This window comes from Oncorhynchus mykiss, chromosome 4 (genome assembly GCF_013265735.2).
Source record: "Oncorhynchus mykiss isolate Arlee chromosome 4, USDA_OmykA_1.1, whole genome shotgun sequence".
Classification (NCBI taxonomy): Eukaryota; Metazoa; Chordata; class Actinopteri; order Salmoniformes; family Salmonidae; genus Oncorhynchus; species Oncorhynchus mykiss.
In genome coordinates, this window is record NC_048568.1 from 42,635,065 (window position 1) to 42,641,064 (window position 6,000).

Here is a 6,000-nt window from a genome sequence, read left to right on the forward strand (position 1 = left end):
GTTCTATATAGGGAATAGGGCTCTGGTCTAAAGTAGTGCACTATATATGGAATAGGGCTCTGGTCTAAAGTAGTGCACTATATAGGGAATAGGGCTCTGGTCTAAAGTAGTGCACTATATAGGGAATAGGGCTCTGGTCTAAAGTAGTGTTCTATATATGGAATATGGCTCTGGTCTAAAGTAGTGCACTATATAGGGAATAGGGCTCTGGTCTAAAGTAGTGCACTATATAGGGAATAGGGCTCTGGTCTAAAGTAGTGCACTATATAGGGAATAGGGCTCTGGTCTAAAGTAGTGCACTATATAGGGAATAGGGCTCTGGTCTAAAATAGTGCACTATATAGGGAATAGGGCTCTGGTCTAAAGTAGTGCACTATATAGAGAATAGGGCTCTGGTCTAAAGTAATGCACTAAATAGGGAATAGGGCTCTGGTCTAAAGTAGTGCACTATATAGGGAATAGGGCTCTAGTCTAAAGTAGTACCACTATATAGGGAATAGGGCTCTGGTCTATAGTAGTGCACTATATAGGGAATAGGGCTCTGGTCTAAAATAGTGCACTATATAGGGAATAGGGCTCTGGTCTAAAATAGTGCACTATATAGGGAATAGGGCTCTGGTCTAAAGTAGTGTACTATATAGGGAATAGGGCTCTGGTCTAAAGTAGTGTACTATATAGGGAATCGGGCTCTGGTCTAAAGTAGTGCACTATATAGGGAATAGGGCTCTGGTCTAAAGTAGTGTACTATATAGGGAATAGGGCTCTGGTCTAAAGTAGTACCACTATATAGGGAATAGGGCTCTGGTCTAAAGTAGTGTACTATATAGGGAATAGGGCTCTGGTCTAAAGTAGTACCACTATCTAGGGAATAGGGCTCTGGTCTAAAGTAGTGCACTATATAGGGAATAGGGCTCTGGTCTAAAGTAGTACCACTATATAGGGAATAGGGCTCTGGTCTAAAGTAGTACCACTATATAGGGAATAGGGCTCTGGTCTAAAGTAGTGCACTATGTAGGGAATAGGGCTCTGGTCTAAAGTAATGCACTATATATGGAATAGGGCTCTGGACTAAAGTAGTGTACTATATAGGGAATAGGGCTCTGGTCTAAAGTAGTGCACTATATAGGGAATAGGGCTCTGGACTAAAGTAGTGCACTATATAGGGAATAGGGCTCTGGTCTAAAGTAGTGCACTATATAGGGAATAGGGCTCTGGTCTAAAGTAGTGCACTATATAGAGAATAGGGCTCTGGTCTAAAGTAGTACCACTATATAGGGAACAGGGCTCTGGTCTAAAGTAGTGCACTATATAGGGAATTGGGCTCTGGTCTAAAGTAGTGCACTATATAGGGAATAGGGCTCTGGACTAAAGTAGTGCACTATATAGGGAATAGGGCTCTGATCTAAAGTAGTGCACTATATAGGGAATAGGGCTCTGGTCTAAAGTAGTGTACTATTTAGGGAATAGTGCTCTGGTCTAAAGTAGTGCACTATATAGGGAATAGGGCTCTGGTCTAAAGTAGTGTACTATATAGGGAATAGGGCTCTGGTCTAAAGTAGTACCACTATATAGGGAATAGGGCTCTGGTCTAAAGTAGTGTACTATATAGGGAATAGGGCTCTGGTCTAAAGTAGTACCACTATCTAGGGAATAGGGCTCTGGTCTAAAGTAGTGCACTATATAGGGAATAGGGCTCTGGTCTAAAGTAGTACCACTATATAGGGAATAGGGCTCTGGTCTAAAGTAGTACCACTATATAGGGAATAGGGCTCTGGTCTAAAGTAGTGCACTATATAGGGAATAGGGCTCTGGTCTAAAGTAATGCACTATATATGGAATAGGGCTCTGGACTAAAGTAGTGTACTATATAGGGAATAGGGCTCCGGTCTAAAGTAGTGCACTATATAGGGAATAGGGCTCTGGTCTAAAGTAGTGCACTATATAGGGAATAGGGCTCTGGTCTAAAGTAGTACCACTATATAGGGAATAGGGCTCTGGTCTAAAGTAGTGCACTATATAGGGAATAGGGCTCTGGTCTAACGTAGTACCACTATATAGGGAATAGGGCTCTGGTCTAAAGTAGTGCACTATATAGGGAATAGGGTTCTGGTCTGAAGTAGTGCACTATATAGGGAATAGGGTTCTGGTCTAAAGTAGTGCACTATATAGGGAATAGGGCTCTGGACTAAAGTAGTGCACTATATAGGGAATTGGGCTCTGGTCTAAAGTAGTGCACTATATAGGGAATAGGGCTCTGGTTTAAAGTAGTTCACTATATAGGTAATAGGGTTCTGGTCTAAAGTAGTGCACTATATAGGGAATTGGGCTCTGGTCTAAAGTAGTGCACTATATAGGGAATAGGGCTCTGGTCTAAAGTAGTGCACTATATAGGGAATAGGGCTCTGGTCTAAAGTAGTGCACTATATAGGGAATAGGGCTCTGGTCTAAAGTAGTTCACTATATAGGGAATAGGGCTCTGGTCTAAAGTAGTGCACTACATAGGGAATAGGGCTCTGGTCTAAAGTAGTGCACTATATAGGGAATAGGGCTCTGGTCTAAAGTAGTTCACTATATAGGTAATAGGGTTCTGGTCTAAAGTAGTGCACTATATAGGGAATAGGGCTCTGGTCTAAAGTAGTGCACTATGTAGGGAATCGGGCTCTGGTCTATATTAGTGCACTATATAGGGAATAGGGCTCTGGTCTAAAATAGTGCACTATATAGGGAATAGGGCTCTGGTCTAAAGTAGTGTTACTATATAGGGAATAGGGCTCTGGTCTAAAGTAGTACCACTATATAGGGAATAGGGCTCTGGTCTAAAGTAGTGCACTATGTAGGGAATAGGGCTCTGGTCTAAAGTAGTGCACTATATAGGGAATAGGGCTCTGGTCTAAAGTAATGCACTATATATGGAATAGGGCTCTGGACTAAAGTAGTGTACTATATAGGGAATAGGGCTCCGGTCTAAAGTAGTGCACTATATAGGGAATAGGGCTCTGGTCTAAAGTAGTGCACTATATAGGGAATAGGGCTCTGGTCTAAAGTAGTACCACTATATAGGGAATAGGGCTCTGGTCTAAAGTAGTGCACTATATAGGGAATAGGGCTCTGGTCTAACGTAGTACCACTATATAGGGAATAGGGCTCTGGTCTAAAGTAGTGCACTATATAGGGAATAGGGTTCTGGTCTGAAGTAGTGCACTATATAGGGAATGGGGTTCTGGTCTAAAGTAGTGCACTATATAGGGAATAGGGCTCTGGACTAAAGTAGTGCACTATATAGGGAATTGGGCTCTGGTCTAAAGTAGTGCACTATTTAGGGAATAGGGCTCTGGTCTAAAGTAGTGCACTATATAGGGAATAGGGCTCTGGTCTAAAGTAGTGCACTATATAGGGAATAGGGCTCTGGTCTAAAGTAGTTCACTATATAGGGAATAGGGCTCTGGTCTAAAGTAGTGCACTATATAGGGAATAGGGCTCTGGTCTAAAGTAGTGCACTATATAGAGAATAGGGCTCTGGTCTAAAGTAGTTCACTATATAGGTAATAGGGTTCTGGTCTAAAGTAGTGCACTATAAAGGGAATAGGGCTCTGGTCTAAAGTAGTGCACTATGTAGGGAATCGGGCTCTGGTCTATAGTAGTGCACTATATAGGGAATAGGGCTCTGGTCTAAAATAGTGCACTATATAGGGAATAGGGCTCTGGTCTAAAGTAGTGTTACTATATAGGGAATAGGGCTCTGGTCTAAAGTAGTGCACTATATAGGGAATAGGGCTCTGGTCTAAAGTAGTACCACTATATAGGGAATAGGGCTCTGGTCTAAAGTAGTACCACTATATAGGGAATAGGGCTCTGGTCTAAAGTAGTGCACTATATAGGGAATAGGGCTCTGGTCTAAAGTAATGCACTATATATGGAATAGGGCTCTGGTCTAAAGTAGTACCACTATATAGGGAATAGGGCTCTGGTCTAAAGTAGTGCACTATATAGGGAATAGGGCTCTGGTCTAACGTAGTACCACTATATAGGGAATAGGGCTCTGGTCTAAAGTAGTGCACTATATAGGGAATAGGGTTCTGGTCTGAAGTAGTGCACTATATAGGGAATAGGGTTCTGGTCTAAAGTAGTGCACTATATAGGGAATAGGGCTCTGGACTAAAGTAGTGCACTATATAGGGAATTGGGCTCTGGTCTAAAGTAGTGCACTATATAGGGAATAGGGCTCTGGTCTAAAGTAGTGCACTATATAGGGAATAGGGCTCTGGTCTAAAGTAGTGCACTATATAGGGAATATGGCTCTGGTCTAAAGTAGTTCACTATATAGGGAATAGGGCTCTGGTCTAAAGTAGTGCACTATATAGGGAATAGGGCTCTGGTCTAAAGTAGTGCACTATATAGGGAATAGGGCTCTGGTCTAAAGTAGTTCACTATATAGGTTATAGGGTTCTGGTCTAAAGTAGTGCACTATATAGGGAATAGGGCTCTGGTCTAAAGTAGTGCACTATGTAGGGAATCGGGCTCTGGTCTATAGTAGTGCACTATATAGGGAATAGGGCTCTGGTCTAAAATAGTGCACTATATAGGGAATAGGGCTCTGGTCTAAAGTAGTGTTACTATATAGGGAATAGGGCTCTGGTCTAAAGTGGTACCACTATATAGGGAATAGGGCTCTGGTCTAAAGTAGTGCACTATGTAGGGAATAGGGCTCTGGTCTAAAGTAATGCACTATATATGGAATAGGGCTCTGGACTAAAGTAGTGTACTATATAGGGAATAGGGCTCTGGTCTAAAGTAGTGCACTATATAGGGAATAGGGCTCTGGACTAAAGTAGTGCACTATATAGGGAATAGGGCTCTGGTCTAAAGTAGTGCACTATATAGGGAATAGGGCTCTGGTCTAAAGTAGTGCACTATATAGAGAATAGGGCTCTGGTCTAAAGTAGTACCACTATATAGGGAATAGGGCTCTGGTCTAAAGTAGTGCACTATATAGGGAATTGGGCTCTGGTCTAAAGTAGTGCACTATATAGGGAATAGGGCTCTGGACTAAAGTAGTGCACTATATAGGGAATAGGGCTCTGATCTAAAGTAGTGCACTATATAGGGAATAGGGCTCTGGTCTAAAGTAGTGTACTATTTAGGGAATAGTGCTCTGGTCTAAAGTAGTACCACTATATAGGGAATAGTGCTCTGGTCTAAAGTAGTTCACTATATAGGTTATAGGGTTCTGGTCTAAAGTAGTGCACTATATAGGGAATAGGGCTCTGGTCTAAAGTAGTGCACTATGTAGGGAATCGGGCTCTGGTCTATAGTAGTGCACTATATAGGGAATAGGGCTCTGGTCTAAAATAGTGCACTATATAGGGAATAGGGCTCTGGTCTAAAGTAGTGTTACTATATAGGGAATAGGGCTCTGGTCTAAAGTGGTACCACTATATAGGGAATAGGGCTCTGGTCTAAAGTAGTGCACTATGTAGGGAATAGGGCTCTGGTCTAAAGTAATGCACTATATATGGAATAGGGCTCTGGACTAAAGTAGTGTACTATATAGGGAATAGGGCTCTGGTCTAAAGTAGTGCACTATATAGGGAATAGGGCTCTGGACTAAAGTAGTGCACTATATAGGGAATAGGGCTCTGGTCTAAAGTAGTGCACTATATAGGGAATAGGGCTCTGGTCTAAAGTAGTGCACTATATAGAGAATAGGGCTCTGGTCTAAAGTAGTACCACTATATAGGGAATAGGGCTCTGGTCTAAAGTAGTGCACTATATAGGGAATAGGGCTCTGGTCTAAAGTAGTGCACTATATAGGGAATAGGGCTCTGGTCTAAAGTAGTTCACTATATAGGTTATAGGGTTCTGGTCTAAAGTAGTGCACTATATAGGGAATAGGGCTCTGGTCTAAAGTAGTGCACTATGTAGGGAATCGGGCTCTGGTCTATAGTAGTGCACTATATAGGGAATAGGGCTCTGGTCTAAAATAGTGCACTATATAGGGAA